Genomic DNA, 12,531 nt, shown 5'->3' with positions numbered 1-12,531 from the left:
CCAGGTGAAGACACAGAGAGAAGGTGGCTATTTGCAAGCCAAGGAAAGAGATCTCAGAAGAAATAAGACCTGACCATATATTGATCATGGCTTCTAGCCTCCAGGATAGTGAAAAAATAAATTAGTCTTCTTTAAGCCACCTAGTCGGTGGTATGTTGTTATGGCAGCCCTTGCAAACTAATACAAATAGTAAGCATTAACCTTAACATTTCGGAATGTTGACTAATACTTTATGCATTTTACGAGTCAATGCTCATGTGAAAAGTAGTTTTTCAATCACATAGCACATTTCTCTTCTTAGGAAATAGTAAGATGGGCTGTTTTGCCCAAGAATCATGGTAGTTCAATATTACTGGCATGGTGCACATTTGATCATGCTCTTGAGTTTCCTCCAGTTAAATATTATGAAAATGTAGATGTCCAACATGACTAATGATATCACTAGTTTATTCCTTTTGTATGTCCTGAATTTACATTTTACAATTTGATTGTATTAATCAGTAAATATATATATATATATACATTTAAAAAATTCTCTCTCTATATATAGATATAGATAGAGTTTTAATACTTTCAAAGCAAACGAAAACCCTGCCGCCCTCCACATAAAAGAGTTTGTTTCCTTATTGAACAATTTGTTTTCTGCTTTGTTTACTAAGTTCCTAAAATATCACAATAATATAAGGCAGGTCATAGAGGAATTAATTTCTAATATAGCAAAATTAACTTTAGTGTTAAATAAAACCCACCAATATTCATTCATTTATTCAAAAAAATACTCAGCACCTCTTAGGTACTAAGCACTGTGTTTTACATTGCAGATACAATTTTGAACCAGACAGAAATGGCCCCTAATCCCCTAGAGTACAAACCATATTGACTGAATAGAGTGTGATTTTCTTTTCCCGACACTGATAAGTAAAAAAGTTTTGAAACAGTGCCATTTATTAATAGTTTTTTATACCTAATGATTATCTAATTTATACGTATACCTCAGAAAATCAAACATTAATAATTTAACCTGTTATTATGATTTAATAGAAGAGATTGCAAAATTTGGAACGAAGACATTCCTTAGTTTACAACCTAGCTTTGCTGTGTCATAGTTTTATTATTTTGGGCAAATTACTTAAACTATTCAAACCTGTTTGCTTATGTGTAAGCCCTCATTATTAATATTTACTTTGAAGCTTGACTTAAAGTCAGAGATCATAAGAAGTACATGGTGGGCCTATAATAATTATTACCTTTATTTTTATATTAAAATTAATAGTATTAGGTTTAATCAGATAAAATTATGTCAGAACACATATGTCAGAATTACTTTCAAAGCAATCTTGGGTTCCAGATCAAGCTACTTGTTTTTTGATGGTCAGGCTTTTAACCATTGTGCATTTTACTTAGCAAATATATAAATTTTTTAAGAGACAAACAAAAAAACCTTTTATTATATTCACCAGAATTAAACACAGTATCCGATATGGCAATATGGTTCCAGTTTTTCATTTCCAAGTGTCATTCTAACAAGATTCAAATATAATATTTGTTAGTGAGGTTCTATATAAATTCACTAATGAGAACAGTTGTGTTGTTTTAGCTTAATTTTTTTTCTGCCTCACATTGTGCCTGAGAATTCTTTTTTATTCTTATGGGGTGTGTGTGTGTGTGTGTGTGTGTGTGTGCGTGCATGCATGCATGCATGCATGCATGTGTTTGTGTGTGTTTAGTGTCCTGTTCTGATTCTATTACCCTAGGGCTTGATTTTCTTTTGTGAGTTTTGAGATTCCGTAGAAAGAAGACTGCTTTCAACATGTAAATGCTTCTGCCACATTACGTTTAGTGAAGCAGGTCGTTTTAGCTTCCTTCCAGCAGTAAGATTCATTATTTTAGTGAGTTTTGACATAGGCTCTGATTGGTTAAAAAAATCCATGTTCATCATTTGCAGTTTTACTTTTGTTTTGGTATTAGGAAGAATATAGAACATATTCAGCAGTAAAACCCTAGTCAAGTGATTTAATCTGTAAGAAAAATAAGCCTTACCTTGAAATGCTTTTAAATATGTTTTTTGTTTATTTAGGGGTTGGAGGAGGGAAAGGTCACTGTTAATAGAGAGCTTTAACCAATTCTGACAAATCTGTAAACTAAAATGATGGTTCATCATAAGATTATGAAAACTCCTAAAAAGGGCACAATGGAAATATTTAAACTTTCTACTTTAGGATAAATGGTATTAAATCATGACCCTCATAGTCATCCTACATAAAGTTATGCTGCGATCACTGATCTTTCCTCAATCTCCTCTGGAAAGTGGTATCAACAACATTGACACATTAAAAAAGGAAAGATAAACCCACTAGCATTTGATGAGTTAATGTGATAATAATTGGCATTATGCTATTCATTTAGAAGTATTTAGAAAAAGAGTAAAAACCTGCAGAAACCTATCACCTTTATATGAGGCTCCCAAGCTGTCTCTAAGCAGACTGGCTGTGCCTCAGTGGTCACATGAAGCCCCCTTTGTCATATGACTTTAGGGGCATGAACATATAACTACCCTCTTGAAAACTGTATCTGAATTTAAGCTTTAAATGATACTAATTAAAATGGTACTAATTAAACGTAAATGGTACAATTACTCTCACAAGAATAGGTACAAAATATTTTTGAAGTAATCTGCACTTCTCAAATTTAGGACTATGTTTCTAATTATTTTTGTATATTTTCTTGAACATTCTTGTTTTTCTTATCTTCCCAATGATGCGCCACTGGTTCTTTTTTTTTTTTATCTTTATTTTTGGCTGCGTTGGGTCTTTGTTGTTGCGCGTGGGCTTTCTCTAGTTGCAGCGAGCGGAGGCTACTCTTTGTTGTGGTCCGCAGGCTTCTCATTGCGATGGCTTCTCTTGTTGCAGACCATGGGCTCTAGGCATGCGGGCTTCAGTAATTGTGGCATGGGGGCTCAGTAGTTGTGGCACATGGGCTTAGTTGCTCCGTGGCATGGGAGATCTTCCCGGACCAGAGCTCAACCCCATGTCACCTGCATTGGCAGGCGGATTCTTAACCACTGTGCCACCAGAGAAGTCCCATTCCACTGGTTCTTGTTTTGGGTTTTCATATTACCATTACTCGTTTTAGTGACTCTAATTCTTATTGAAAAAATTAAAAAGCTACATACCCATTCCTAACAAAAACAATTGGACTTCCCAAAAAACATAAATGGACTCCATAGGTCAAGAATCCCAACTTTGACAACCTTTAATAAACTTAGAAAATGATAACCCATTTGTCTTAATATATTTATTCTAATATTTTCTACAATATACATTTTTGAGGCTGCTAAATACTGTGTGTGTGTGTGTGTATACACACACACACATATATATTTCTGAGATTAAATTTGACCAGCTCCTAAATCTGAGACTTGGAAGATTTGGATATACTTTTCTCTCTCTCTATTTTTTTTTTTTTTTTTTTTTGCGGTATGCGGGCCTCTCACTGTTGTGGCCTCTCCCGTTGCAGAGCACAGGCTCCGGACGTACAGGCTCAGCGGCCATGGCCCACGGGCCCAGCCGCTCCACGGCGTGTGGGATCCTCCCGGACCAGGGCACAAACCCGTGTCCCCTGCATCGGCAGGCAGACTCTCAACCACTGCGCCACCAGGGAAGCCCCTACTTTTCTCTTTATGTTAGAAAATGAAAGTCCCTTTGCACGCCGTGGAAAAATACACAATTCCCAGGCTTTTAAAATACTATATCCCATATAGTAGTATTTATTGATTTATTACAATATAACACAATTTCCACTTCATTGAGTGGACATTTATTACTATCTAGCCTTCAAGTTAATTTCAGTGATATTATTAGGTCAGTTTTAACTTTTTGCACAAAATGTGAGCCCATATCCATTATTGGATGTCATTAACGTATCTAAAGGTGTAATCTGGCCATTGAATGTGAAAATAGGTATGCTTTTCTTCGCCTGTCAGTGCTATTAAACTACAGTATTTTTCACTTCCATAGTAATTTAACTGTATTTTTTTACTTGATGTTTCTACTATGATTTTTTTAAATTGAGCTTCATACTATGTCTGCCATCAAATTTCATCCAAAAACCTATCTCTGCCAGACTCAAATGGATACAATTATTTTCCTAGAAAAAATGTGAGCCTGGAATATGTCCACTTTGCTTCCGTTTGAACTAATCTAAGCTTTTATGATTTTAAAGTTCTCCATGGATATTCTTGGGCATGTCAGAGATCTTTTACCTTTGTTCATCAGTATATGTTGCTGTGAGTTGGTTCTGGTTTGTTAAGCACTTTAAAGAAATGGAAAACTTTAAATTCTACAGGGTTAAGAAAGGGAATCTTATAGAAGAAAATATGCTTTACTGTTATCCATGAATTTAATCTTTATCTTTTAAATATTTATTATTTATACTAAGTGAATTTAACAATATATGTGATCAATAATGAACTTTTAAATATAGAAAGATGTGTGGAGAACATGAACTGAACGTTTTATGACTATTTGACCAATGTGAAACTATCCCTGGCTAAAGAAATTTCATTTTCTGGCTCCTTAATCTTGAAATAAAGAATGTTTAACATAAAAACATCTTTATAATTGGCTCTAATATAGGCAGAAGGAGACCGAACACACAATTAATACATAATCTCAATTTAGGAATGATTTCAGAAATTTCTGGAAAAACAAGTGATTTCACAAGAAAAATAATAGTTGTAGAGCATCTTGGTCTGATTTCTCTGAGCTTTATTTGCAAAGGAAAGAAGTTATGAACGACTGTTGAAAGAAGGTAAAGTCCTATCTGATCCAAAAAGACTAAGCTTCCTGAAACACTATTTTTTATAATACAGTCAGGCCACCATTCAGTATGGTGTTAAAATAACAATCTGAACTCTTTTATTTAACTGAATATTCGCAAATAATAGATTTTCCTGTGACCTCACCAAGCTCTACAATGTCAAGGCTACCTCCTTAAGAAAGGAGGTAGAATTAATGCCCAAGCATGCCTTCCAGTTATATCTCACTTTGGCTTTCCTGTGTCCAAGGAAATACATTTCTGTCTCTTGTACCCTGCTTTGAGTGGCATTAATTTCTATTGATTGATTATTCCATTTCTAATTATTTCCATAAATGATACAGGGAAAAACATTAAATACATTTTATCTTCTAATTTGTGTCTGTAAGATATTTCGAGTAATCCACCTATTTGTTATTTGTGTTAAAATTTGACAGGTCAATTTGCCCAAATAAGGGTAACCTGGATGCCTCAGGATCTGAAAATAATATCAAATGAAAAATGATTTAAGAGTTGGAAAAGGCATTTAATCAAAAATCATGTGACATATATGGACACCTTATCTTTGATAAAGGTGCCAGGAAAGTACAGTGGAGAAAGGACAGCCTCTTCAATAAATGGTACTGGGAAAACTGGACAGGTACATGTAAAAGTATGAGATTAGAACACTCCCTAACACCATACACAAAAATAAGCTCAAAATGGATTAAAGACCTAAATGTAAGGCCAGAAACTATCAAACTTTTAGAGGAAAACATAGGCAGAACACTCTATGACATAAATCACAGCAAGATCCTTTCTGACCCACCTCCTAGAGTAATGGAAATAAAAACAAAAATAAACAAATGGGACCTAATGAAACTTAAAAGCTTTTGCACAGCAAAGGAAACGATAAACAAGACCAAAAGACAACCCTCAGAATGGGAGAAAATATTTGCAAATGAAGCAACTGACAAAGGATTAATCTCCAAAATTTACAAGCAGCTCATGCAGCTCAATAACAAAAAAACAAACAACCCAATCCAAAAATGGGCAGAAGACCTAAATAGACATTTCTCCAAAGAAGATATACAGAATGCCAACAAACACATGAAAGAATGCTCAACATCATCAATCATTAGAGAAATGCAAATCAAAACTACAATGAGATATCATCTCACACCAGTCAGAGTGGCCATCATCAAAAAATCTAGAAACAATAAATGCTGGAGAGGGTGTGGAGAAAAGGGAATACTCTTGCACTGCTGGTGGGAATGTGAATTGGTTCAGCCACTATGGAGAACAGTATGGAGGTTCCTTAAAAATCTACAAATAGAATTACCATATGACCCAGCAATCCCACTACTGGGCATATACCCTGAGAAAACCAAAATTCAAAAAGAGTCATGTACCAAAATGTTCATTGCAGCTCTATTTACAATAGCCTGGAGATGGAAACAACCTAAGTGCCCATCATCGGATGAATGGATAAAGAAGATGTGGCACATATATACAATGGAATATTACTCAGCCTTAAAAAGAAACGAAATTGAGCTATTTGTAATGAGATGGATAGACCTAAAGTCTGTCATACAGAGTGAAGTAAGTCAGAAAGAAAAAGACAAATACCATATGCTAACACATATATATGGAATTTAAGAAAAAAAAAAGGTCATGAAGAACCTAGGGGTAAGACAGGAATAAAGACACAGACCTACTGGAGAACGGACTTGAGGATATGGGGAGGGGGAAGGGTGAGCTTTGACAGGGCGAGAGAGAGTCATGGACATATACACACTAACAAACGTAGTAAGGTAGATAGCTAGTGGGAAGCAGCCGCATGGCACAGGGATATTAGCTCGGTGCTTTGTGACAGCCTGGAGGGGTGGGATACGGAGAGTGGGAGGGAGGGAGACGCAAGAGGCAAGACATATGGGAACATATGTATATGTATAACTGATTCACTTTGTTATAAAGCAGAAACTAACACACCATTGTAAAGCAATTATACCCCAATAAAGATGTTAAAAAAAATCATGTGACATAAAAACCATGAATTTTTATCATCTGGAATCCTAAATTCCTGCTTCCAGCTCCACTATCTAGAGCCAAACCTGGCTAGTTCAAATCAGACAGGTTTAATTTTTCCCATATTGTGGAAGAGATACTCATATGCCTAAGAAGTTCAGTGAAAGACTGATGCAAAATAAAATCTTACCACAGGGTGAGGGACATGAATATATCCTGATAAATTGTGGGAAGAAGGCAGAGGTTAAGCAAACAGTAAAATAGTGACCCCGTCTGCTCATATTACCTATGTAACTTGGAAGAGAATTAAAAGTTATCAAATGCTTTACAGAACATTGTCTTTAATATCCTATTCAAAATCAGTGCTTCAACTTGTCTTAGTAACAGAATATCTATTCCCATTTCCCAAATCTGTTATAGAAAGGCAGCAGGGCTCCATGCACTTAAACACAGCTGTACAATAATACTTATTGGTTTACTATTCAGTATTAGCCACCTGAATAATATTTGGGATTTCTTAGAAGCTCTATTTGGTTTTAGTATATATTACACTAAAGACACAAAGTCAAAATGTTGTATTCTAAAGTCATTTGAAATAATTATCTTTTGTGCATGTATGTTTAGGTCCCCAATATGATATATGGTTGGATTAATTTATTTTAGTTAGTTTTCAATTAGAGGAAATTGCTTTTGTAATTAATTTGGTTTTTATTTTTTTAATTGAAATACATTTGACATACATTGTTTAAGATGTACTACATGTTAAATATGTATTGTAATATGACTGACATTGTAGTGATAATTAGTAGCTCTTTCACATCACATAAGTATTTCTTTAGTTGGAATAATTAAGATAAGTTTGATGATTATAATACAGTATTGTTGTCTATATTGACTATACTGTGCACTAGATCTCTAGGGCTTATCTACTACTGGTTGCAAGTTTGTACCTTTCAACAACATCTATCCTATCCCTCCCACCTCCATTCTTAGCCCCATCCCCTGGTAACCACCATTTCACTCTCTGTTTTTACAAGTTTGGCTTTTTTAGATTCCACATATAAGTGATATCATATGGTATTTATCTTTGTCTGACTTGTTTCACTTAGCATAACATTCTCAAAGTCTATCCATGTCACACATGGCAGAATATTCTTTTTTCTCATGGCTGAATAATATATTTTATATATATATATATATATATATATATATATACACACACCCACACACACCTACACACCACATCTTCTTTATTCATTCTTCCATCGATGGACACATAGATAGTTTCTGTATCTTGGCTCTTGTGAATACTGCTGCAATAACATGGGAATGCATATATCTCTTCAATGTCATGTTTTTATTTGGGTATTTACCCAGGAGTGGAATTGCTGGATCATATGGTAGATCTATTTAATTTTTGGATAAACCTCCATATTGTTTTCCATAGTGGTTGAACCACTTTATATTCCCACCAACAGTGCAGAAGGGTTTCCTTTTCTCTATATCCTTGCCAACATTTGTTATCTCTTGTCATTTTGATGATAACCATTCTAACAGGTGTGAGGTGATATCTTATTGGGTTTTGATTTGCATTTCCCTGATGATTAGTGATGCTGAGCATACTTTCATGTACCTGTTGGTCATTTGGATGTCTTCTTTGGAAAATGTCTATTTAGTTCTTCAGGGCATTAAAAATTTTTTTGTTGTTATAGAGGTGTATGAGTTCTTTTTATATTTTGGATATTAATTCCTTATTGGATATACAGTTTACAAACATTTTCTTCCATTCTGTATGTTGCCTTTTCATTTTATTAATTGTTTCTTTTGCTGTGCAGAAGTTTTTGGTTTTATATAGTCCCATTTGTTGAATTTTGCTTTTGTTTGTGTTTTTGGTGTCTTATCCAAAAACTCATTGCCAAGATCAATTATTTTCTTCTAGGAGTTTTGTGGTATCAGGTGTTATGTTTAAGTTTTTGAAATTTCAAGTTAATTTTTGTGAGTGGTGTAATACAGGGGTCAAATTTTATTTTTCTGCCTGTGTTTATCCAGTTTTCCCAGCACCATTTGAGGAAGAGACTATCCATTCCACAATGGGTGTTCTTGGTTCTCTTGTCATATATGAGTTGACTGTATATATGGGGGTTTAATTCTGGGCTCTCTGTTCTGTTTATTTGTCTATGTCTATTTTTATGTCAGCATCATACTGTTATAATCACTATAGCTTTATAGTATAGTTTGAAATCAGAAAGTGTGATACCATAATTTGGTTTTTAAATATGTAAAATTATACCATTCCAAAGGCAAAACTATAAAATGATAAATATTTAGAAAAACAAACGCCATATTTCTCTTCCTATTCTCTCCAATCTATGCCTTTCACTCTTTAAAAGAAACAATTTGTATTATAATTGTGGTTATTTCAGTGTTTCCTTTTTCAAATATATATTTGCATATTTTCCTTCATTTCTTTCATAAAATGCAGCTAATATGTGTACATACACATACAAACTCTCTTGCACCTTTTCCTTGTCTTCTTAAGAATATTTGCATGAAGGTATGACTCCATACCAATGTATAAAAATTTTCCCCATTCATTTTTATGGATTCTTTGTATTCAATTGGGCAGGTATACCAAAACTTATTCATTCAAGCCCTTCCATTAATTTGGGGTTGTTTTAAAATTTTTAATGTCATAAATAACGCCAAAATGAACATATTTGTGTATAAGTCATTCTTGGAGAAGAGATCAGTATTATCTTTTACAGCTTAAATTTTTTAATTTATTTTAGGTTTGAGAAGAGAAAATAAAATTTATATATTTGAGGTCAGTGTGTACAGACAAAAATGGTTAACAGGCTGATTTTATCTCTTGCAGCCTAGGTTGAGTTGGAGGTCCAATATTTAGGTGGACACTGTGATAATGCTTTTCTTGCATTAGACTTGTGTCTCCATTGTTACACTGTAGTATTCGTATATTGAGTAGAAGTACCCATATAATATTCATATACTGAGTATAAGTACCATAGAATAACTAGTCCAAAGATAGAAGTTATACAGTGTTCAATTGCCAAAGACACTCCAAAAGTAAGCATTAAATGCCCTAACATAAGAAGAATGAGGTCATGTTGTTGAGTACAGAAATTCCCTATGCACTAAATCACTTACAAGATTGTATTTAGTGAATTCTTAATTTTATAAAAGGAAGTTTTCAAGAAAAGATGAAGAAAATGTTGCACAAATATATATCTCATTATAAAAAGCAGAATGAGTAGATTCTTAGAATTGAAATTGCTAGGTGAAAGGGTAAATGTATATATTGTTGATATCATCAAAGGAATATAACATTTTTCATTTTATTGTGGAAAAATGCCTATTTTCCCATAGTCTTGTCATTACAGTATATTCTCAAACTTGGATTTTTCCAGTCAGATAGGTAAGTAAATTTAATATTTATATGAGTTTAATATTTTTAAATTCTATATTCAGTTCTAAATATATACTTAATTTACATAATCTCATTTTCTTTATTGATATTACAGATTCTAAGTGTGTGACATAAATTACAAATACTTTTCCTTTGTTTCCTATTTGTGATTTCCGTTTTGATTTTTATTTTTAATGCATGTAAAGTCTGATTTGGTTTGTTTGTTTGCTTTTTAAATGAGTTGTATTTATCAATCACTATTACTATTGCTTTGGAATTTTACAATGGTATTACGCATTCCAAGATTACAAAGGAATTTAACCATTTTTAACATCTGTATTATTTCACTGTTTACTATTTAGATCACTCATCCATCTGGAATTTATCCTTTATACAATACCATACAGGTTCAATTCTATACTCATCTGAATATCTATTAAATAATTTATTTAAAAAGCTAACCTTCTTTCATTGTAATGTGATGCCAAGTTTATCAGCTAGCAAATTTTACTATCTTCTGTGTATATTCCTGGTATTTTAAATTTTGATATGTTGCTCTTATATTTGTGCATTAATACCACACACAATTAATTATAGAAGCTATACGTTTAAATAGCTGGAAGAACAACCCCTAATATTGCTTTTCTACTTTTTCTTTGTCTATTTATTTTGCTTACTCATGTTTTCCAAATGAACATCATAATCAAGTTAGCTGGCTCCATGAAAAGCAATTGTTGGGAATTTTATTTTATATGAATTTAATTAAATCTATAAATTAGGTTATGGAAAATTGACTGTTTATGAAGTTACAACTTCCTATTCAAGAGCATAGACATTTCTTTCTGTTTAATAATATATACTCTTTGCATTCCAGTTTTGCACATTACTGTTTAGGTTTGTACTGAGGCACTTTTCTGTAACTGTTTTTTGTTGTTAACTCAAATTGAATCTTCTCTCTCATTACATCCCGTATTTACTGTTTTACTTTTATTGTCACATTTCTGGTAGTTATTGTGTTGATATTGGTTTTATCCTAATATTCAGTCATATACTCTGATGATGAATGTAGTTTTATTTCCTTTCTAATTATTTAGATTAGAACTGAATTTTCTTACCTAACTGCATTCGTTAATACCTCGAATGCTGAGTAAAACTGTACTAGTCATAGTGAACATCTTTGTCTTATTCTTTAGTGAGGTAAGGGCTTTGTTTCTGACACCTGAAAAACAAAACAAGTATTTTCCTTTTCTCTTGACAAAAATAGTAATTACATTTTTATTGACAGATTTTGGAAGGAGCAAAGAAAAAGGCTTTATTAAAGAAACCAGTGAGCTTTACCCAAGGAATTTTATTATATACAGGAATTTATCTCTCCCTATCAGAATCCATTTCAAATGGCAGAACAAATATAAAAATATTAAATCCGCAATAGTTCTAGAATTAAAAATCAGAACCCATTTGTTCTTGCTTTTAGCAGTATTTCATTTCTGTTAAGTTCTACAGCAAATTGGACCAGAAGGTGCTCAAATCCAAAGACCTATAAAATCTACCACTCAACACCAATAAGAATAAGTCCATCAAAAAAAATACTCTTAGTATAATTCCTCATTATTAGCAAAATATATGTGGGAGAGTTGAGAGCTGGGCAATGGAATGAGCCTTGGATTTTCATTCCCAAACAATTGACTAAAGAACAATGAAACCACTCTGATATAATGAATGTGAGAGTAGGATTAAAAAGTAGTTCCCCCTCTTTAAACAAAAGGGAGAGAGAATTCAATGGAAGAACCTGTTCAAATGTGAGTCCTCTCAACTCTCATGTAGAATCATGGAGCAAAGACATTTTATTTCTTATCAGAATTGTCTCCATACTCAGGAAAACATCCCTCCTTTAACTAAGGAAACTAACTAGAGTGATATCCCTCTAGATATCTGTGCTGATCAAGCAAAGGTCTGGATTACAATAAGAAAAACACATATCTGAGGTAGCATAACTATCAAAGAAACAAAGTATCATACTTAAAGACATGAGCAATACTCAAAATATCTTTTAGAGAAAAGAATATTTGAAAAGTACATACAGTATTATTATCTATATTGTATTATAAACAGAAAAGCAAAAATAGATGAATAAGCATTTATTTTGGAAAGAGGCAAGTAGAGGTTTCAGATGATAAAGCCAAATGTTTTTTGATGTGGACCATTTTTAAAGTCTTTTATTGAATTTGTTACAGCATTGCTTCTGTTTTATGGTTTTTTGGTTTGTTTGTTTTTTGTTTTTGGCC

This window comes from Delphinapterus leucas, chromosome 13 (genome assembly GCF_059928025.1).
Source record: "Delphinapterus leucas isolate spDelLeu-1000000601 "Yukka" chromosome 13, BTC_Dleu_Yukka2, whole genome shotgun sequence".
Taxonomy (NCBI): domain Eukaryota; kingdom Metazoa; phylum Chordata; class Mammalia; order Artiodactyla; family Monodontidae; genus Delphinapterus; species Delphinapterus leucas.
Note: the sequence above shows the minus strand (reverse complement) of the source record.